At 36.5% G+C, this 24,490-nt stretch overlaps 1 protein-coding gene across 1 annotated transcript in view; it reads right to left on the minus strand.

Moving 5' to 3' along the window:
- The window catches only part of FNDC3A (fibronectin type III domain containing 3A), a 155,704-nt gene extending 133,793 nt beyond the window's left edge, over positions 1-21,911 (minus strand). Inside the window, exon 1 of the mRNA XM_028105378.2 lies at positions 21,665-21,911. The gene's annotated coding sequence lies outside the window, so the exon portion shown is untranslated. The remainder of the gene's footprint in view (positions 1-21,664) is intronic.
- Between the last annotated feature and the right edge of the window lie 2,579 nt (positions 21,912-24,490).

Raw genomic sequence — 24,490 nt, forward strand, 5'->3', positions numbered from 1 at the left:
TAAATTCATGTTATTTATTTTTAAAGTCTTGAATCTTTGCAGAAACTCTCATACAGGTTGATTTAACCTAAAAACAAATTTCTATTTCGATATATAAAAATTGCTGTAAGATTTTTAAAAAATATTCAATACAGTTATCTACCTCAAGATTTTATACTGAAGACCACGGTATATAATATTTTACTTTTAACTACTTCATAACAATGCACGTCATTAAACACATTATATGTTATAATTACATGCACATATAATATACATATATTTATACTGCTTTTAACATATACATATTTATATATAAACACATAATACATGCAAAACATATATAAAGGGGCAAATCTAACTTCTGGCTTAATCTGTATTGCTGTATTAAAGTCTGATAAAATCAGTGAGAAAAAAGTAAAAAAAAAATCAGTGAGTAAATTATGTCAAATAATTTCACTCTGTGAATATGTAAAAAGTTGTAAGACAGGAAAGAGTCAATGCATTATTTTCCCTCTTGCATATCAAAGAAACATTTAGGGAAGCTAACAGGAGTAACCAGAGAAAGTTTACAGATAATTCACTTTGTAAAATTAGTAAATTAAAAAAAAATAACAACCATTGAGTACTTTTTATTTTGTCATTATATTGTTTGTAATATTGTCTTTATATATATATATACATATATATATATATATACACACATGTCTTTAGCTAAAACTGCAACCACCATTAATACTTGAATTTTAGAAAGTAATGAAGATACAACCATAATTTGGTTTCAAGAGATGAACTGGAAGCTTACAAATACAAACACAAATTTCTTCTGAACCTCTAGTTAATTCCAAGAACAGTATTATTTTAAACTGGATCTGAAGCCACATGCTATGTTTTAACATTATCATCCCACTTAAGGCATTACCTCCAATTTTATTATTTTCAAAGCTCTAACACATCAGAAGTTTATTTATGAATTGCTTTCTTGCATGGATATATCCATCACACTATATGCAAAGGTTTTATTTGAGCTTGCAAATTAGAAACTACAGCCATGCAACTGAAATGATGCATTTGGAAACCTAAAAATTCTTTTACTCCTGTGTAGAGAACACTGTCAGCTTTTCCTTTCAACCAATTTCTTCTAATTCTGTTATTTCTACTTCCTGCATTCTCATCTTGTGACTACAAACACCCACTTGTTTTAAGTTTTGCATCTATTTTGTTTTTAATAATGTAATATTTGGTATATATGCAAAAGAGGGGAGGAATGATTTGATGCATTTGCAAATTTTCATGGAATAATACCCCCCATGGCTCATTTCAAGCTATCATGGTTTAAAAACTGACCTGAAAATTCCTGATTTTTTTTTTTAAAGATTTTATTTACTTATTTGACAGAGAGAGACATAGCAAGAGAGGGAACACAAGGAGGGGGAGTGGGAGAGGGAGAAGCAGGCTTCCTGTGGAGCAGGGAGCCCACTGCGGGGCTCGATCCCAGGACCCTGGGATCATGACCTGAGCCAAAGGCAGAAGCTTCACGACTGAGCCACCCAGGTGCCCCAAAATTCCTGATTTTTAACAATCAACTTTTGTATACAAGATGGTTCCATCATATCACTATTTATATCTAAAATCTACGTATCAATATTTAATTATTTGTGTAACAATAATATAACAAAATATTAACATTTGGGAAATCTGGGTGAAGAAAAGCTAAATATCTCTATACCACTCTTGCAACTTTTAAGTCTGAAATTTTAATTAGTGTCAAATTAGACAATATTAAAAAAAATTAACACCAGGTAGAATGCAGATCTGAATGTAAAAGGTAAAACAAAAAAGGTTCTAAAAGATAATACACAAGAATATCTTCATAACCATGAGCGAAAGAGTTTTTAGACAGGGTACAGATTATATTTCTTAAATCATAAAGAAAAATGAATACTGAACTTCATTAAAATTAAGAACTACTACTCATTAAGAAATATCTTTAAGAAAAATGAAAAGGCAAGCCATAGACTGAAAGAAGCTATTTTCAACATACATAACTGAAAAACAGCACATATTTCACATTTATACAGGCCCTCCTACAAACTGATTAAAAAAAAAGAGAAAAATGCCAAGAGACTTGAATATGCTCTTCACAAAAGTGGAAATTCAAGAGATCAATAAACATATGAAAAGATTCTCAAATTCATTAACTACTAGGAAAAAGCTACTTAAAAATCATAATGAAATATCTTCATATACTTCTTAGGAGTATAAAAATGAAAAAGACTGACAATATTAAGTATCAAGGAGGCTATGGGCAACTGGCACACTCAAATGGAATGAGAGTGGAAATTCATAAAATCAGTTTGGAAACTACTTTGATATTTACCAAAGTTGAACATATAAATATTCTATGACCCAGTTATGATTCAGTTATTAGATTCCTAGTCTACCAAAAAAAAAATGCATGCACATATGCACCAAAAAAAGTACATGAAGGTATATATAGCAGCACTACTCTTTTCTAGCCCCTAAACTGTAAACAACTTAAATGTCCCTGGAGAGTAAATGGTAAATTTTATCTAATTCATCCACTGGACTACTATACAGCAAAGAAAATTAGTGAACTAGTGAAAAGGAAACAACACAAATAAATTTCACAAATACAATGTGAGTGAAAAACAGACAAAATACATACAGTACAACTTTATTTATAGAAAGTTCAAAACAGAATAAAAACCAATCTATGGTGTTAAAAGTCAGGATAGGTGACTGTCTTTGAAGGATGGGAACTTGGAGAGGCATAAAGGCAGTTTCTGGGGTGCTGGTACAGTTCTATGTCTTGACTTGGGAGGCTGTTATGTGATAATTACCACTCTTACCACATAATTATGTGAAAATACCATTATGAATTGAGCTGTATATTGATATTTACATACTTGTGTCTACTTCAAGAAAATTATTTTTAAAAGTTAACACGACCACATGGTCACCTCAATTGATGCAAAAAAAATTTGACAAGATCCAACATCCTTTGATGATAAAAACACTCAACAAACTAGGAACAGAAGGAAACTACCTCAGCATGATAAAGGCCATAGATGAAAGGCCCACAGCTAATAACATCGTGCTCAATGGTAAAAGACTATCAGCTTTTCCTCTAAGACTGGGTACAAAGCAAGGATGCTGACTCTAACCATATCCGTTCACAGTACTGGACGTAGTACTACAAATCCTAGTCAGAGCCATTAGGCATGAAAAACATATAAAAGGTATCTAAATTGGAAAGGAAGAAGTAAAACCATCTCTGTTCACACATGACATGATTTCGTATGTAGAAAAACCTAAAGAGTCCATTAAAAAGCTGTTAGAACTAGTAAATTCAGTAAAAGTGCATAGTAGGAAATGAACACAGAAAAATCAGCTGCATTTCTATATATTAACAATGAACAATCTAAAAAAAGAAATTAAGAAAAAAATTTCATTTAAAGTAGCATCAAAAAGAATAAAATACTAAGGAATAACTTTAACCCCCAAAGTGGAAGATTTGTATACTGAAAACTATAAAAATTTGCTAATAGAAATTTAAAAAGACACAAATAAATGGAAAGATCCTGCGTTCATAGATTAGGAGATTTAATACTGTTAAGAATTCAAGACTTCCCAGGGAGCCTGGGTGGCTCAGTCGTTAAGCTTCTGCCTTTGGCTCAGGTCATGATCCCAGGACCCACATTGGGCTCCCTGCTCAGCAGAGAGCCTGCTTCTCCCTCTCCCACTCCCTATGCTTATGCTCCCTCTCTCGCTGTGTCTCTCTCTGTCAAAATAAATAAAATCTTTAAAAAAAAAAAAAAAGAATTCGAGACTTCCCAAAGCAATCCCTATCAAAATCTCAATGGCTTTTTTTTTTTTTTTTTTTTGCAGAAATAGAAAAATTCATTCCAAAATTCCTACGGAATCTCAAGGGATTCCAAATAGTTAAAACAATTTTGAAAAAGAACAAAGTTAGAAGACTCAAACTTCCTGATTTTAAAACATATTGCAAAGCAACAGTAATCAAAACTGTGGTATTGGCATAACAACAGACAAATACACCAATGGAAAAGAATAGAGAGCCCAGAAATAAACTTTCACATGTCTAATCAAATGATCTTCGACAAGGGTGCCAACACCATTTAATGAGGAAAGGACAGTCTGTTTAACAAATGATGAATAGGAAAACTGCATATCCACATGCAAAAGAATGAACTTGGATTCTTTTACCATATACAAAAATTAACTCAAAATGGATTAAACATTAAGTATAAGACCCAAAATGCTCCAAGAAAAGACGGAAAAAGATTGGACTTGGCAATGATTTCTTAGATACGACACCTAAAGCAAAGACCACGAAAGCAAAAATAGACATATGGGACTACATCAAACTTGAAAACTTCAGTGCATCAGAGTACACATTCAATGGAGTGAAACTGCAACCTAGGGAATGGGGAAAAAATATTTGTAAACTTAGCTCTGACTGCTACAAAATATCATACACTGGGTGCCTTAACCAACAGACATTTATTTCTCACAGTTCTTGAGGCTGGGAAGCCCAAGATCTGGGTCCAAAGGGCGGCCTTCTTGCTGTATCTTCTCATGGCCGAGAGAGGGAGTTTGCGTCTCTCTTACTCTCCCTAGATTATAAGGGCACTAATCCCATCATGGGGGTTCTTCCCTCATGACCTCATCTAAACCTAATTACTCCCCAAAGGCCCCACTTCTTAATGCCATCACATTTGAGGGGGTAGGGCTTCAATATGAATTTTGGAAGGATACAAACACTGAGTCCAAACATTCTGCCCCTGGCCCACCAAAATCCATGTCTTTCTTGCATGCAAAATACGTTCATTCCAACCCAACAGTCACAAAAGTCTTAACTGGTTTCAACATAAACTTTAAAATCTCATCCAAGTAAGATTCATCCTGAAGCAAATTCCTCTCCAGCTGTGAACCTGTAGAACCAGGTAAGTTACATGCTTCCAAAATACAGTGTGTTTCCAAAATACAATGGTGAGACAGGCACAGTATATTCCATTCCAAAAGGAAGAAAGGGGTAACATATCCCAAGCAAGTCCAAAACCTAGCAAGGCAAATTTCTTAAGGCTCAAGAACAATCTCTTTGGTTTCATGCTCTGCCCTCCAGACCCAATGGGGTGGTGGCATCACGCCCACAGATATTCCTGCAGCTTGGTGGAGCCCTGCCCATGTGGTTTTACTGAACAGAGGTCCCATCCTTTGAAACTGAGGGGAGGCAGCCCTGACCCTCTGGCCTCTATACTCTGGACCTGTGTTGGGAGTAGCAGTCCTGATGACAGGAGTCACCTCTGGGGTCCTTCTTCCCTCTTCCTGAAGGACAACACACGTTCACAGCCTGCCTTCATTCCCTTCCATTTTGTTTCATTTAGTCCCAGTTAGCATTGTTTCACTGGTATAATTCCATCTCTCTTCCTGGCTTCTGTTGAGATGCTGATTAGGTACATGGTTCACACCCACACTAAAAGCCTTATCAACCGGCTAGTCAAACATACTCTTAGTATTCTCTTCAGAGTATGCTTTCTCATTTTTTTGCAGTCTGGATAGACTGAACATTTTCCAAGTCTTTAAATTCTGGTCCCTTTTTGCTTAACAAATCCTTCATTTCATTTCTCTCCTCTCACATTTTATTATAAGCAGTGAGAAGGAACCAAGTTACTCCTTCAACACTTTGCTTTAGAAACATCCTCAGCTAAATATTCACTTTTATCACTTTCAAGTTTTATCTTCCATAAAACATTAAAATATGAACACAACTCAGCCAAAATTTTTGCTCTTTTATAAAAAGGATCACCTTTTTTCCACTGTCCAATAACAATGTTCCTCATTCCCATCTGAGACCTCATCAGAATGGCCTTTATCATCCATATTTCTACCAATATTCTGTTCATGATTATTTATGTATTCTTTAAGATGATGGAGGTTTTCTCTCCAGTTCTCTTCGTTTCTTTCTGAGCTCTCACCAGTTGCCATTAGCAATCCCTTAAAAGTAATCTTGGCTTTTTCCAGCATGCACTTCAACACTTTTCCAGCCTCTACCCATTACCCAGTTCCAAAGCTACTTCCACATTTTTAGATATTTATTACAGTAGTACCTTACTAATATGGTCTCCATCAGTTTGGACTGCTAGAACAAACAATATACATTTATTCTTCACAGTTCTGGAGGCTGGTAAGTCCAAGACCAGGGTACCAGCATGACCAGGTTCTTGGTGAGGACCCTCTTCCTGGCCGGCAGGATCCTGGCTTTATCTCCACATGGCCAAGAGAGAGAAAGTTCTGGTCTCTTCCTCTTCTTATAAGTGCACTAATCCATAATGGGGGCTCCACCCTCATGACTTCATAAACCTCAACAACTCCCAAAGGCTCACCTCCAAACATGATCACATTGGGGATTAGGGCTTCAGTCTTCAGTCCATAACACTATTAGATTTAGATACAGTACTGTACTTTCTTACTCAGTCACTACCATAATTCTGAATCTATATTAGTTTCTTTACTCAAATATTCTGCCAGGTTTTCTCAAACTCCTCATTCACATCCATCCATTCTATTTAAATTTGTTTTATTCTAAGGATGTTGCTGTTAGGCAATAGCCTAGACATAATGAGCTACACCTAGGGTTTAAAACTTCAGCTCTAGTTGTTTAAAAAGTATAGGGGAAAATGGGGGAGGGGGTGGGGGGATGGGTTAGCAGGGTGATGGGTATTAAAGAGGGCATGTTCTGCGTGGAGCACTGGGTGTTATGCACAAACAATGAATCATGGAACACTACATCAAAAACTAATGATGTAATGTATGGTGATTAACATAATAAAAAAATTAAAAAAAGTATACGGGAAAATGCACAGCAGGATCATACTTGGATTATAGCCATAGTGTAAGTGAGGGATCCACAGGAAAAATATGTACATTTAGATTAAAAAAAAAATCCAATGTATTTTTCTCATCTTTTGGTTTATCTAAATCAATGAAACTTTAAATTATAGGATTCTAAGTCCATATCTAAAATCTATTATATACTCCAAAGAGTTTTAGTACCATATTTAAATCCAGAATTTGGGAGTACTTGAAAGTATACATATGATGGGATGCCTGGGTGGCTCAGTTGGTTAAGTGTCTGCCTTCGGCTCAGGTCATGATCCCAGGGAACTTGGGATCAAGTCCTGCATCGGGCTCCCCACTCGGTGGGGAGCCTGCTTCTCCCTCTTCCTCTGCCTGCCATTCCCCCTGCTTATGCTCGCTCACTCTCTTTCTCTGACAAATAAAATATTTAAAAAAAAAAAGAACCTTTGGGGAAAAAAGTATACATATGAAAAAACATTAAGTAAAAATATTATAGCAGTAACTGTATTAACATGATGTAATTACAGTAATTTTTTCCTCTATTTCCCCAATATTTTTGTAATATGAATATGGTTACACCACTTTCATCAAAATTTAAATTTAAAAATAAACAGCTTGAAAAGCCCTAGGCAACTACAGTCATATTTGGCTTATCAACCATCTCAATGACCTTTTAGGAAATTTCAATGAATTTTGCTTGAACTTGGACTTTATCCAAATTAATATTCATCTAACAAACTAATATCCTAACATGTATTCATGTATTTTTCCAAATTAGACCTCTTTCATTTCTTTTTAATTTTTAGATTTAAAAAAATTTTTTAAACTTGACTATATCAGATTAAAAAAAAAAAGCACTTTAAGTCACCTGCAGTGGAATTTCCTAGGATGAAAGTCATGGGAATCACTCTGTGAAATCATCCTATCATTTCTTATTTGAAACTTAAAATATTTCACAGATTTTATTTAACAATGAGATATTAGATTATTTCTAATCTTTCAACCACACTGATGTTAACTGTACTCCAGAAAAATGACTCTTAAAAATAGGTTATTAGTTAAATTTAACTTTGGTTCACCTAAATTTCTACGTCTTAATGTAAGCTTTCATTAAGACATAAAGGACATCTGTTTTCCCCCTTACACTGTCTGATAGCTAACATCTTCATTGCCACTCTTTCATTTTTTTTCTAGTTTTTTAAGTTGTTTCAGGCAGAAGAGTAAACTCAGTCCCTTTCACTTTTTTTTTTTTTAAAGATTTTATTTATTTATTTGACAGAGAGACAGCGAGACAGGGAACACAAGCAGGGGGAGTGGGAGCCAAAGGCAGAAGCTTATGAGCGACCCAGGCGCCCCCAGTCCCTTTCACTTTTGACAGGGAACCAAATTCACTACTTTTTTTTTTTAATTAAATCCAATTAGCCAACATATAGTACATCATCACAAATTCACTACTCTTTAATTTAATTTAATTTGAGAGAGAGAGAGAGCTCATGCACTTGAGGGAGGGAGAGGGGCAAAGGGAGAGGCAGAGAGAAGATTCCAAGATTCCAAGCAGGCTCCATGTCCAGCTCAGGGCCTGACGTGGGGCTCCATCTCACAACCTGGCGATCATGACCTGAGCCGAAACCAAGAGTTGGACGCTTAACTGACTGAGCCACCCAGGTGCCCCACATCACTCTTAATTTTTAATGTACCCAATGGACATTAGAAAGGTGAATGAATTTATGACAAATAGAAACCAAATGACCATGCTTTAAAAGCATGATTTTTTAAAAGTATGGTCCAGGGTTCACCAATGGCAGTGTGCTCTTGATATGTCCTGAACTAAAAGAAAAATCAATATTCTTTTTACAGATATTTTGGGCAAACGACACACAATTTTTTAGCTTTTATTTCTGTGTAAGACTAAGTGTTACTTACTAGCAACCTGCAGAGTGAGCTCTTATTGGTAATAAAACTTGTTAATAGAATGTATAAAGTAAAATTAATACATTTCAAAAGATTACTTGGGCCTCTAATTCACTACTAAAACATTCAGTTGCCATGCAATACAGTTAGGATTCCCACAATTTGCAGAAGGATACTTCATTATCTGTTTATCTATTATCAGTGCTCTTTTCAATTGCCCTGGTTTTTGCAGTGTCTTCTATTGGTCATGGTTCTCAAGTCCAACAGCTTTTATTTATAAATTCCTATATGTTTAGCTTTATTATTCCCATATTCAATTTAGTTTTTGTTGAAGGTTGATTAACCCAATAGTGTACAATGATGCATATATACATTAATAATTTCGGCTTATAACTTTAACCTTGTTCTTTAAGTAGGTGTATTTATAAACCTTCCAATTTGGCTTATATGGTAACATTTTATCAGTGACCTGCTATTTATGAATTTATGTTATCTAAGTAACTTATAACATATTTTTCATGCTAAGTGCAATAACTTACTTTTATACATAGGGCAGTGTTTATATGGCATAATTCAATAATATGTTGAACCATATGAAATTATTTCTAAGGTAAAAAATATTAAAATAACATGATTTCATATGGTTTCACCTAATAAAAGCAAATACATATCTTATATATAAAATATATTTCCTTATAAGGTAAGTGACTATATAGATCATTAGCAACAAATTTACTATAACTTATCTTATTTTCTAATTCCTTGTCCACTGGAAAGGTAGAAGTAGAATGGGTAGGATGGGTGGGTCTCAGTCTTTTATCCCACATAAATGAACAGAAGTTTAAAAAAAGAAGGGAGTTGAGAGCCACTACCATCACTCTCCAATGCCAGACACACTAAGTATAACTTAATTTAATTAGGCAGTCAGGAGATATAGCCCCCGTCCTTCCACTATGAAATCACACCTTAATACTAACATGAAAATCTGGTTAAAACAGACTTCAAAGGCAATCCTGATGAAAAAGACATCAAAAAGATATATCTAGTCAGGAAACTATGGGAATTGAGAGCAGGAGTTGCTTCCAAGAAATCAACCCCAATCTGTTAAAGGACAGAGAGTGTACACATAATTAAGACCAACAATTTTTTTTTAAGTGCCATTGTCTTAAATCCTATTTTACAGTTCTAGCTGATGTTTTCAGAGCACTTGGGTTACCTTTAGAGCCCAAGGTAATTACATCTGTGGCAATTCTATTTTCATCTACAAATACTTTATTGCCCTTTTAAAATGTGCTAGCTTATATATTATAGTCACTTTGCTTTTTTAGAATTTCAAATTCTTGGTTACAGGTATCAGAATGACTTTGGATTGAAGACTAAAACCTGTAGTTTCTGAATATTTTCTGACCAAAACTGACACCTTGGCATCTAGCTTCACAACAGAAGGGTATGCACTCCCCTGTAAAAGCTACTTAAGTAGCTTCACCATAACTTCACCATATTTAACATGTTTCCTTCTAAATAGAAAATTTTATCATATCACAAGAAAATCAAGAAACATTTCTGTATTTCCTATAACAAAGATCTGTCTGTAGAACCCAGTGTTTTAACACTGCCCTTTCTGAGATAACCAGATTCTTTGTTTATAAATCTTTTATGCCTGAGTTAAATATTACTGCCTCTAAACACGCTCATCCTCCTTCATCTTATTTTTTACAAAAATTTTCCTTCTTTTTAGTCTACCTTTATTTAGCTCAAGCTGATGACATCCTAGAATTTACCAATAACTTTCTTAAAATATTAGGTTATAATATTGAAAGGGGGTGAGGAATAAAAATATCTAGACAAATGAGACTTGAAAACTATAATTTTACATTTGAAAAAATTGCTTTTATGATAGATATTCAGAAAATAAAGTACACTAAAATTGTCTTGTTTTGCAGGTATGATTATAAAGGTTGAGAATCACTAATCTACAATTCTTACTTCTTTAACCTATGGTAACAGTTTCTGACCCAATGCTATACTGAAAGTGCTAGTTTTAAATGCACCAATGACTTTAGACACCAAATGGGAAGCTTGTAAGTGAAGGGAGGTGTTATTAAATATTACACAGAAGAAAGAGACATAATCAAGAAGGTATGGCTCTAACAAGGACTAATCATATTGCCAAGTCCAAACCCTCTTATGTTTTATTATTTTTGTTACATCACAAAAGTTATACATTTTATACTTAAGAACATATGTATAGTCATCATTTTTAATTCTTCCTCCTGTCCCTAAATCTAACTTCCTTCCATTTCTACAGCTATCCACTGTGGAAGGTACCCTTTCAGACTTGTTCTCTGCACTTACCTATGTATATATAAGGTTTTCTAGGTTTTTTGGTTGTTACATAAAGTAAATGACATGTATTAGTATCTTTCTTTTTCATGTGAAATACTGTAATATTTTCTTAAAGAAGTATATTTGTTATCTATTTCATTCTTTTCCAGGCTGCCTAATATTCTACTGCAAGGGCATTCCATAACTTAACTATTCTAATGCTGAACAATGAAACTGCTTCCGTTTTTCTCCATACATTTCCCCCTCTTCAAGAAATAACCATGCGATATTCTATATGAACTTATGATAGTATCTCTATACAGAAATAAAACTTCTCTTCAGAAGTATGCACTTCTAAAGTTGATAGATACTGCTGAACTTTTCTCCTCAAAAAGATGAGGCTATTTATACTTTGTTCAATAGTTTATAAATGTATATTTTCCAATTTTACTTGTAATATTAAGGTTGTCCAGTTTTGTTAATTTTATTACAAAGGTTTTTTAAAAATCATATCTCATTGATGTTTTCATTTGAATTTCTCAAAATACTGGCATGGTTGAATAACTCTTCAAAACTTTATAGGCTATCTATATTTCTAATTCTATGAATTTCCTACTTACATTATTTTCTACCAGGTTTTACTTTTCATACTGATTTGAGAGCGCACCTTGTATACTTTGAATTAAGGTTGTATACACAACCTTAATATTACAAGTAAAATTGGAAAATATACATTTATAAACTATTGAACAAAGTATAAATAGCCACAAATAGACAAGCTTTGTCTATTACATGTCAAATCTGTTATTTGGCAATTCAGTTGCTTGCCTTTTTTAATGGCATCTAAATTTGATGTCTCCTTGATAGGAGAAAGGCTTGCTCTACTCCAAAATGTTTTTAAAAATTCACTTCTAAAACTTTTGCCACTTTATTTACTTATATTTAGTCCATCTACATTTTAGTTTTGATAGTGCCATGAAGTGGGTACCTAATTATCTTTACCTCGACTGGATAGCCAATTGTCCCACACCATTTAGAGTAGCTCTTCCATTACCAGTTTATCACACAAGAAATTCTCCTGTATCCATGGAGTTCCTCCTGAATTCTGTATTCTGTTCCTATGATCAACATGCTCATTCCTACTCCAAATTCTTATTTTTTAAATAGCTGTAATTTTATAGTATGTTTTGATTTTTGATAGGTATGCTCACTGTTAAGCTTCTTTTTGAAATTTACTTGGCCATTCTTATATATTTCACCTTCTCAAAACTTGAAATATCAGTTTGTCAAATTCCATTTTAAAATCCTACCATAATCTAATTAGGATTACACTATTTTCTCATTTGGTGAGAACTGCCATTTTTATGGTATTAAGTTGTCACATTCAGGAATATAGTATGCTCTCCATCCATTCAGATCTTCTTATAGTTTTCTTTATATAGCTGTTGCATATTTCAGAAGGTTCTTAAGTATTATTTATAATTTTAGCTTCTACTTTTTTGTTTTTCATAGCTGGCTACTGCTGGTGTATAAGAAAGCTAATGAATATTCTAAGTTATAGCCATCTGGTTTACTGAAATCTCTTTGTGACTCAAATCATTTTGTGTTGACTATCTTCTAAGTGTAATCATATCAACTACAAATACTAACAGTGGTATTTCTCACCTCATCCCCCACACATCCCTTATTTAGAGTTATTTTTCTTGCTTCTTAATGCATTGTCTGAGACTTCAGGGCAAATGTTCTGTTCCTATCTTTTTATGGAAGTGCTTCTAATATTTCACTATGACATTTAACACAGCCTTCTGACAGAGACCCTTTACTAGGTTATTTCTTGTTAATAGTTACTAGGGACAACTGAATTTTAGAAAATAATATTTTTAGCATCAAAGAGATAATCATACAGTTTTATTCTTTCACCTGTGAATACAGTGAATTATGTCAATATGTTTCCTAATACTGAATCATTATTATACCCCTGGGATTCAACACATTGGGTGGTATGATTAAAAGCTGAGGCTCTGGAGTCAGATGCCTGGGTTCAAACCCCCAAATCACTAACTAGTTGTGTGGTATGTTATTTAACTTCTTTCTACTCCAGCTTCCTCATTTTTAAAATGATGACAATATTATATACCTCAGAGGGCTGTTTTAAGGATTAAGTAAACTGATACACATAAAGTGTTTGGAACAGCAGTCACAACATAGAAAGTATTTAATATATGTTAATTTATTATTTACTAAGTGCCTTATATTTGCCAGGCATAGGGTACGAAGCATGGCGGGGGCACCAAACTAAGGCCTGTGAGCCAAATCTGGCCTCCTGCCTGTTTTTGTAAAGTTTTATTGGAACACAGTCATACCCAATGTTTATAACTTATCTATGGCTGTTTTAATGCTCCTACAACACAGCTAAGTAGTTGTAACAGTTCATACAGCCACACATCTTAAAATATTTACTATCTGCTCCTTTATAGAAAAAAAAAATTCCAACTACAGCAGTACTGTTCCAACTCAAGAATTTTATAATCTAATAGTTGAGACAGACAAGAAATATATATGCTATGGTATATGTACACAATCATGATATTGAGGGTATTACAGAAACATGGCAGTTCAGTACTAAATGACAGGAAGGATTCACAAAAGTGAAAAAAAGGCAAGAGAAGAGGTTATTTTATTTACCCTTAATTATTTTTAAATATGCATTTGTTTATATGTCTTTACCTCTCATCCTAGTTTGTGAATTACTAGAAGGAAGGGAGTACAACATTCATCTTTGTGACGTTCATATTTTAAGTATGTAGGATGTTTAAAGAATTAACAAATGATAGATGAATAAATGGTGAAAATGGTGAATGGTGAAAAGAAGAATAGGTTATCTAGGTGACAGTGATTAGACCTGTCTGTCAAAGTTCTAGATATAAATATCCTATGGCAAGCAGTTTACTTGCCATGTTAAATGGGCTTTCTTAATCCTTATAACAGCCAATTCTAAAAGATAGATCCTATTATTACCCCTCTTTAAGTGAAGAAACAAAGGCCCACAGAGGTAAAGTAACATGTTCATGTTTATATACAACCAATAAGGGCGGAAGCCAACAAATAAACCTCTATCTACCTAATGTAAAACATATGTTTTCTACTACAAAATTGGGAATAGATATAGTCCAGGATATCAACAGACTATATACTTTGAAACAGAGACCAAAGACATTATAACTGATGCAGCAGAATTGTGGTATGATTTTAAGATCTAAAATTGAGCAATGATTTGAATAAAACTCATGTTTTTAAAAACATTAGCCTGGAAGCAGCCTGAAATATGGCTTAGAGGGAAATTGTCCCTACATTTTCTCCAAAGCCTACTCTACCACACACATTAGGCCAATTTTAGCAAGGTTCAAGTAATAGATTAAAAAAATACAATTTCAGGGGCGCCTGGGTAACGTAGTCAGTTAAGCGTCTGACTCTTGGCTTCGGCTCTGGTCATGGTCTCAGGATCCTGAGATGGAGTCCCATGTCAGGTTCAGCACTCAGTGTGGAGTCTGCTTGGATTCTCTCTCCCTCTGTCCCGCCCCCCTAAAATAAATAAATAAGTCTTTATAAAAAATGTAATTGTTAGCATACAGTGCCATTTGAGGAATAATGATGCACCTACTGATCTGAAGTACTGGAAACAGCTGGTCCCAACACGCAAAAAACTATTAACTAAAGTGTAAGAAGAGAGTATATATGGCAAATGAAAATATTACATGGAAAAAAAATCAAGCCTTAAGAACAAAACTGCAAACTGAGAATGCCTGTCTCAAGCAAACCAAAAAAATCTAGAAAATGAAAACATAATGAAATCACATATTATAAATATTTTCATTTTAAAAATGTAAGCAAATCTTAAGAAAAACTGATTCTGACGTAAATGACGACTCCTTCAAGCTCAATCTTTAAAGTAGTTGTTGTACATAACATCTATTTCTGCAAAAGAAAGTATATTATTACTTTTTAAAGAGAAGTCCTAACTGTACTTTAAAATGCACTTGAACACCTGTTTAGAACCCCCAAAGTAGGAAGATTTTATTTTCTCACTGGGGAACTGAATAATAAATCACCTAAATCTTCTAACTTATTCTGTTCAAATATATATTGAGATGTGGATTCTGAAGAAGGAAAACAGAAAATATCTATCAGATATTTGTGATAGAGGCTGATTAATACAATTTCATTTATTAAACTTAGGTAACTTTTATATCAAGGTTTATTTCAAAGTACACATCAAATTTACTTTTTATTTCTAACTAAGCACATAAGAGATCTCAAAAAGTGAGAAAGGAAGAGATACCAAAGTCAATCAGAAGTAACAGTTTCATCTGTAAAGTAGAAGTACTACCACATATCAGGCATGTCTGCATAGGATTTAAAAAATTACCAAGTACAGGGCCTAAACACCAATGAAGAGTTCAACAAGTGGATCTTATTACTATACATACAGGGATAGTCTTCCACTTGAAAAAAAAAGAAAACCTTAAGGAATTCAATTTGCATATTTTTATCCCACTCTGGAAAAGACTAGCTGCAGATGCTTGGAATATAAGATCAGTATTCCCTTTCAAAAAGAACAGAGGCACTGGATATGACCACAATGAAAGATTAATAAGAATAGAAAGAAAGCTTTTACATGCATTGTTTGCCAAAAAAGCAGTTAAAACTTTTGAATAAACTAAATGTTTACTGGAAGCACATTTGCAGAACTTTGAAGGATAAAACTTGAACTCATGATTTCTGGTCTTACTAAAAAACAAACAAACAAACAAACAAAAAAAACCCCCCAAAACCAAACTTCCAATTGCTTCCAATGATAGCAGCATTAATGTAAGCTCTTATTTTGGTACTTTGTTTTCATGGTTTCCAACATCTCTTTGGGTACTCACAATATTTCTGTGGGGAAAACAGGATAGGTATTATTCTCAATTTTAATGACTGGGAATTTAAGATGGAAAAAAACTAATCTGAGATCATATGGCTAATAAGGGTAAAGTTGGAACTAAGATCCATGGAACCTAATCTCCTAAAAAACAAAACAGCTGGAATGATCCAGCTGTTTCAAGCACTGGCAAAAGGGAGGTTGGAGAGTGAACTGTTAATTTCTCTTTAAAGCAAAATTTAAAAAGCCAAATTTTTATTAGGTAGCAATTCATGGTGGCCAAAATTTAGTTCAAAAGGTTTGTACTGCCTTACAATGTAAGACAGTATATACATTTACAAAGTATGGAAAATGTTAATATAAATAAATTACAAAAATAAACTTAAGTTTTGAAGTTTTGTTTGGTTGGTTTTAATGTTTTTAAGAGGGGAAAAAAAAGAAAACACACTAATGTTATCTAGGCAGCTCTCCGTCTTATTCATCCTTACTTTTTCCAGCACTTAATACTATCCTTCATATACAGAACATATTTACTAACGCCTTCAAATCAAAAAATGTTCTGTGCCATATTCTTGCTCTCCTGACTGACTAAAAGATGTCATTACTCTTTAAATTTTTTTTAAAAAAGATTTTATTTATTTGACAGAGAGATAGCACAGATAGGCAGAGTGGCAGGCAGAGGGAGAGGGAGAAGCAGGCTCTCCGCTGAGCTGGCAGCCCAACGTGGGGCTCGATCCTAGGACCCCGGGATCATGACCTGAGCCGAAGGCAGATGCTTAGCCAACTGAGCCACTCAGGCGCCCCGATGTCATTACTCTTGATGACAGAGTAACCCTAGCCAATTCACTCATGCAACCATAACCTGAGGCACCACACTATTCACCTGGTAATGATACATGAAACACAACGTGAAGGAAACAACTGCTTTAGAAACACACATTTTTAAATTTAGAAAATTCAAAGAGCTATTTCATGTAAATGAATTTTCAAAATAACTGATACTTATCCTTTAAATCACCATAACTTATCTTTAAATAGTTTTAATGGAAATATTTTATTTTTAAAAAAATTTTTTTAAGATTTTATTTATTTATTTGAGAGAGAGAGCACAAGTGGAGGGAGGGGCAGAGGGAGAGGGACAAGCCAACTCCCCGCTGAGCAGGGAGCTTGATGTGGGACCCAATCCCAGGGTCCTGGGATCATGACCTGAGCCGAAGATAGACACTTAACTGACTGAGCCACCCAGGCATCCCTTAATGGAAATATTTTAAAAGAGATTTCTAGGTCTTCTTTGCCTTAATCTGCACATGACACAACCTTTCCTTGATGACTCAAGCTCATCAATGTAAATATCAATTATTAGACTATTCTGTAATGTTGGGAGAGTCACTATTCAGTGACTCCTCTTGGAGTTATTGAGAGGTGTCTTAACTGTTTATCTCTTCACTAACTCATCCTAGACTACTTTTAAAGACAATGTTTCCTACCGTCAGGTCCCTATTATCACTTATAAGCCACCGGTACCCTGGCCAAAGTTTGTAAAATGCCAGTTTGCAGTTTAAAATATGTAAAACCAGAACAGGCAGTTGATATACTTAACCTTATACAAATTTTAAATCAAGCCATGATGTAACTACTTTCCCTGCTCTAAGGCCTGGCTCAAAGGTTTTTCTTCTTTCACTTCCTAGTTCTGAGACCTAGTCTAGGCTGTTGTTAGAAGTTTGGCCACAAAATAAAAATTACAATAATAGTTATTTCTGCATACTTTCTTTATTTTTACTATAACATAGGTAACAAATATAAATGATAATAACAAAATGCGCCAAACATGTAGACAAACGATACAAGGCATCTCACTTTATGTGCTGTAAGGACAATTACCTAGCCCAATTATTAGCCAGGAGTCAGCAAACTAGGTCCACTGGCCAAATCCAGCCCACAGCGAGCTTGTTTTTGTTTGGCCCTTGAGTTAAGAATGATTCTTATATTTATAAAAAATTATTTAAAAAATAAACAAAAAAGAATACTCAGGAGAGACCGCAAGTAAACTGCAAAGCCTAAACTATTTACTATCTGGCACTCTATAGAAAAAGTTTGCCGATTCCTGATCTAAGCTGTAATAAACAAACACATATAAGATATATATAGCTATCCCTTACACATAAAGCTTAAGCTATTAATATGTCAAAGTAGACATATAGTTCTTTCAATGATGAGTTCATAATGACACAGCCAAATTATCTTCTCCAGCCCTGCCTATTCCTTTTGATCATGCCCTGGGGCTTAGCCAAAATCTGGAGGCAACCTTCTTTCTTTCTTCCTCTTAATACTTATCCTTGGATGCTCTCAGACTGGCCTCCCTGCTCCTACTTCAGTCCTGGATGTCAATCTTTTTCGGAATGTCTTTCTTTTTGCTAAGTCCTTCCCAAGCTTCAAGTCTGACTTCTCCCAAATGCCTTCCATGGTCTTCCAGCCCTCAGTGGCCTCACTTTCTTTCAAATTACAGTTCTTGCCACACAATTTAATAACATCATATTTTTGCTAATGATTTTCTGTGTGCTTAGTCTAGTATCCATAACTATTTTCTAAACAACTTGAAGGAAGGAAAGATAACACACTGCTTTAATAATAGCTCATCATCCTCTGAGCACATGTCATCTCCCAACTGTACCTCTCTATCTTGGAGAAAAAATAACCTGAGGACTGGTCATGTGTGATAAGTGATTGGAAATATCAAAAGATAACACCCACAAAGTAACTTGATGGAAGACGGTAAGTTACATTGCAAACTTAAGAAAGTGTATGTGAAAGACAAAACTGTAATAGTGGAAGGATAGAAAGATAAGGATCAAGAGATTAAGATATCACTGAATAATAATTTGAAATGCGATCAAAATATTAAGAAAATTATAAAACCTTAAAATATAAGTTAAAAAAACAAAATGTGCCTTTCAACACTATTGGCCATTAATTTCCTTTTAACAAGCAGCTCTAGACATTGATAGCCATAAGGACCTTTTTTTTTTTTTTTTTGCAATGTGATAACTGAAGGACTAAAAAAGATTCAACGGGATAGACATACACTGTATTCTAACTCTTTAGATTTTCAATATTCTAAATTTATTTGAAGTATGCTAAAGATAGTGAGAAAAAAAATCATCTATCATTTGATTACCTGGCTAATAAAATTGGGGAAATCAGGTACATATCCCTACATCACTCTCAAAGATAACACCTAGACTCATTTTCCTATAAAAATGTACCAAGAATATAAAAAAATTTTTTAGTACTTCATCAAATTGTTCTTATAAAAATATAAGCAAAATATAAGGTGCACAAGACTTCCATGTATGAACATAAAAAAAACACAAATGTTTTAAAACAATCATACATATTACCCATGAGTTTAAAAATACTGCATATTATAAATTAAGTACTCTTTACCTAAGTAAAGCTACAAAAGACAATGAGAATATTAATCATATATTCCTTCTTTTTGTCCTGGGTTTTATAGTCTCAGTCCTGACCTATCCCTGGCTGGTCAGAGAAGAGGGAAACAGTTTTCTTAATTAGTAATAAAATGTTTAAAATTATACTCTAGAAATTTTACAACTAAAAACTAATTATTAAATGCATGGTAAAATGAATCAGCTCTCAATTACTCAAATGATGAGGGGAAGTGATGACACAGATGACACCAAATGATAATCCTAACATCAGTTTTTTCAAATGCATATCATTAATTTGGGAGAAGCAAACTGCCTTTATAATTACATCTGACTGAGGCCAGAGTTAACCAGAATGTTTATATTCCCTAAACATTCAATGATTTTGACGTTTCGAAAGGAGAGACAGAAAGGAAAAAGAGGGAGTTAATTCCAAAGCATACAGGTGGCTATAGTCAACCAGCCTGGGATAAAAATATTTCTGTCAACCCACATAAGAAAACTGAGAGATGATCTACGAAGAAAAAGAAAAAAACAGTAAAACTTACTGGGACAGTGCTAAAATTTTTAAATCGAATGTTATTTACAAAAATTTTAATTAGATTTTTTTCCTGTTAAATCATCCTTTCTTCCCACTAACTAGTACTATTAGTGATGACAAGAATTACCAGTGAGCCAAAAAGCTGAAAGCAAATTTTAGGTTCTACGTTATAAAAAATGTGTTAAAAATCCTTTTTATCATTGTTTTCTGTTAAGCCCACCATCTGTCTCAATAGGCACTTTATCTCATTACTTGAGATAAATCAATTCAACCAAGAAAATACTAAAAAGGCAGAGGAGTCATTCCTCTGGGATATTTTTAGGTGATTTAAACAAAACTTACACGATGGCAAGAATTACAGATTTAGCAAATACACAAAAACTAAATATTTCTCCAAATACAAGATCTTAGCCACAAATGTCAATTAGTTGCTGCCTAACATATGGCTCCAACTCCTGAGTGGCATATGTTTAGCACTGGTGCTGGTAATAGCACGGTGGTAAAATAGTATAGTAACAGTTCAACTTTAGTTATTTCATTCTTATAAATCAGAAAAACACTCCAACTTTGGTTTCAGGAACTAAAAACAGAGAGCACAGTAAGAAGTAATTATGTCGCTCGGTTTTAAAAAAGTTCATACTGAACACATATGAGGTTTATACTGCAAAAAGAAAAAATCTTATCAGCTTATTATTCTTAGTTGGAAGATGCTCAGAGACAAAGGTGTGCAAAGAAACTCACATAAAATTTCACAAAAGAAAATCTCTCACGATCCCTAGCACCCCAGTAACCATTACACACCTCCTCCCCCCCCCCCCCGCAAAACTATCCCAAGGCTTTAAACGCTAACAGTTTGATAAAGGAACGATCAACGACTACTTTAATTAAAACAGCCACCGTTGTGCTCCAGACTGTATGACAAAATAATTTCTTCATTTTCCTTTACCTAACGCATGGCGTCCCTCCACAGCCGTGTCAAAAGTTCAAAGATCCAGGTTGTTAAACAGGGCGAGGACTGCAGCCTCGAGTCAACCTCCTGACTGAACAGGTGGTTAACTCAGCCGGGTAGAGGACCGGCCAGGTACTGGCACCAGCCAAACAGGATCAAACACACAAGGGCGGGTTTTCGAGGTTTTAACCCCAAGATGAACGGGGGAAACTCTCTTCAGAAAAAGCGTTCAAGTTCGGCGGCTGCCCGGCGGCCGAAGCCCAAGGCGCGGCGCGGCGATCATCTCCGGCGGGCTCCGCACTCGACCCCCAAGCCTCCGCGAGCCGCGCCGCGAGCCGTCGGCCGGGGGGCGGAGGAAAGGCCGCCCGCGCCCCCCGCGGCCCCCGCGCCGCCTCCTCTGGCTGGTGGCGGGGCCGCGGTCGCGCCCCCACAAGCGCCTCCGGGCGAGACTCGGGCCCGGCAGGTAGCCGACAAGTTGACGGGTCCAGTCCCCGGCCCCACTCCCCCCCTTGCCCACAGCGCGCCCAAAGGACGGGGTGGGCCGGGCCCCTCGACGGGCCCGAGCCCCAGTCGGCGCCTCGGCCCCTCGGATCCAGCCTAACGGTTTCCGTGGCGCCTGCTCCGGGATGGGAGTGGGACAGCTCGGTCTCCCCCGCCTTTCCCGAAGGGAGCGCCCGCGCTCTCACCTCCGAGTCACGCCGCTCTGAGGCGGAGGAAGGCGGCTACCCTGGCGCCTCTTCTTCGGGTTCCTGATCGTTCTCGCTCTACCTCAGCGGCAGAGCCAGCTCTCGGGGCCGCTGCGGCCGCCGGCGCACTGACTGGTGGGGTGGTTTTCCGGCAGTGACGGCGCCGCCTCAGCCCCGCTCTTCGCTCCCTCTCCGCGTAGCTCCCGCTTTCTGTTTCACCCGAGGGACCACGAACGCCGCCGCCGCCATGCTTACTACGGAGCCGGGAGGAGGAGCCCGGAGTCGGCGCGCCCAGTGCGGCTGCGCGAGCCTCGCCGACGGCGCCCCCGGCCGGCCCGGACCCCGCGTTCCCGCCCCCCGCCCGAGCCTGCTGCCCCGCGGGTCTTTCCTGGGAGCGCGAGTCGCCAGCCGAGCCCTTGGCGCTGGGCGTCCGAGCGCCCCCTTACCGCTCCCAGGGCGCCCACCGCCCTCCCGGGGCTACAGGCTCTGTCCTGAGGCCTGCCTTCGCCAGCTTCGACTTAGCATCTGCCGCGGCCAGCCAGCGAGCGACACTAGGGAAATGTGGAGTTAATTGACGTTCCTAGGGCCACTCACGCAATTCTCAGTCCAAATTGTAAAAGGCTCCCTCTGAGACGCGCCGGGGTCAGCCTCTTTCTGAAAGCACAAGAACTTAACGCCGGCAGGTGCTTTTAAAGACACTCCCCCAAGGAATAGGAAGCCAAGCGAAGTGGGTTGGATATTTTCCATCCTAAACATTTAGAGCCCCGGATCTCTACGGCAAGCAAAAATATTTAGATAATTACTTCAGTTGAAAACGTGGGGGTTAGTTTCCTGGTCTGTTCCCCAGCCAAATCGCATGAAAACCCATTACCTTAATTTGTACAACAAACAGCACGAAGCTTACCAGTGAACGGAGCAGAGATTCCTTTAAACCTCCAGCAATTGGGGGCGCTGCAATAATTCCTGAGGGCTGGCCAGGGCTGCTTACTTTTGCAGATTCCACTGAAGGTCTTGGGAAGGGGCTAGTCCTTGGACGGAGAGTCCGACCCCAGTAACTGTCCCTTCAAAAACAGTGATGAATGTAACCAGGCTCCCTGTTCTGGCTTTATATCACTTTATTAATTGTGCTGCGTTTTAAAATAGCAGTATTTTTATTTTAACCCTTCTACAGAAATCCTCTTAAAATCTACTTACTCCTACATTCTTAAAGAGTACAATGGTTAATGAAAGTCTTTGTCCATGATTGACCATCAAATGTGATACCTTGGCCATATGCTGAAGTCCCAGGGGATTGCTGAGGTATATAGGATCCCTACTTTGGTGATCTCTTTTTTTCTCTTTGGAATGTTCTCATCACCTTTTCTAATAATCTGTCACTGCTTCTCATCTCCTCATCTGTCTCTTTATCCACTCTGAGCCTTCCTCTTATCCTTTCTACTCTACTGTTTATTTTTTACTCTTTTTTCTTGATGGCATTTCTCTGGCTCCAGGTGATGATTGATCAGATGTTTATAGCCACAGCCAGCTAACGAGAGAATCCTTTTCTTCCCATCAGTAAATACGACAGTGACTCTATATCAAGTGATATTTTGCGATATTTTTATTGCTGTTCACTATCAAAAGTTCTTTCCCTATGAGAGGTGTTTTCATTCCTTAACTTTCCAGTTTTGGTCCTCTTCCAGACAAAATTGCTGGAAAGCTGATCTCTGAACAACTGAAGTATAACTGTATATTGTTTTAAAATATGAGTATTTATCAGAGTGTGGGCAAGTTGGGTGGCTCCTCCATATTGCTACCCTAGCTCTGTTTGGTCTGAGACTAAGCTAGTGGTTTCCAAACCTAACTCTAAGCTAGTAATTTCCAAAGCTTCCTACTTGGGAGTTTTTAAAAAAGCCAGAATCTTGTAATCTACCCCTCAAGATTTTGCCTGAGTGGGGGAGAGGGAGCAGGAAATGGCATTTTTTAAAAACTGTATTTTTAAAAACTATCCTGGGCATTCCTACATGTATAGGCACAACAAAGAGGAACAGCTGTTTCAAAGGAGACTAAGACATAATTCCAGAATATCACCGAAGTAGATGTAAAGATTGTAGTCAACAATATGCAATGCTGGAAGGTTGAGTCAAGTGAGGACTGGGGAATTTATGTCCTGTGGAGAGAATGAATCATACACATAAATAACCCTAACACAGGCACCAGTATCTCTGGGAATCCAGAAAGGGACAAGAATTTACGTCAGCTTTGAACAAGTCACTTCTCAGTACTTCATTTTTCTTCTCAATAAAATAAGGGTCATTTTCAATCATCTCTCTTAAACTCTCAACAATACTCAGCACTTTGACCAATTATTTCTTTAAATATTACCTCTTGTTTGGCCCTATGCTCTTGGCTTTTTTCCCTACACTTCTGAGTACTGTGTCTAATTCCTTTGCAGTTTCCTTTCCTCTCCTTAGCTATTAAATATAGGACTGCCTCACAATTCAGCGTAGATTCTTTTTTGTTTTCATTATAATCTCTTGACCTAAACATCATTATCCACACCAATGGCTTTAGTTATCTACATGTCGATAATTTCCACATAGGTGTCTCTAGCCCAGACCCTTCCCCTAAATTTCAAATCTGATACCAACTGTTTTACTGATATGTTTACTTAATGTCTCACAGCTACAAAGTTTGGTACAACTGAGTTCATAAACTCTTCTTGTTTTCCTTTCTCCTCATCTATCCAGTTGTTCAAATCAAACATGTAATAGTCTTCCCGGATATCTCCTTCACCCTTATTTTCCATATTCATTGTAGCATCAAGTCCTGGCAATTTTATCTTCC

This window comes from Eumetopias jubatus, unplaced genomic scaffold (assembly GCF_037043125.1).
Source record: "Eumetopias jubatus isolate StellerSeaLion01/CBP00866 unplaced genomic scaffold, mEumJub1_p1.0 scaffold_3, whole genome shotgun sequence".
Taxonomy (NCBI): domain Eukaryota; kingdom Metazoa; phylum Chordata; class Mammalia; order Carnivora; family Otariidae; genus Eumetopias; species Eumetopias jubatus.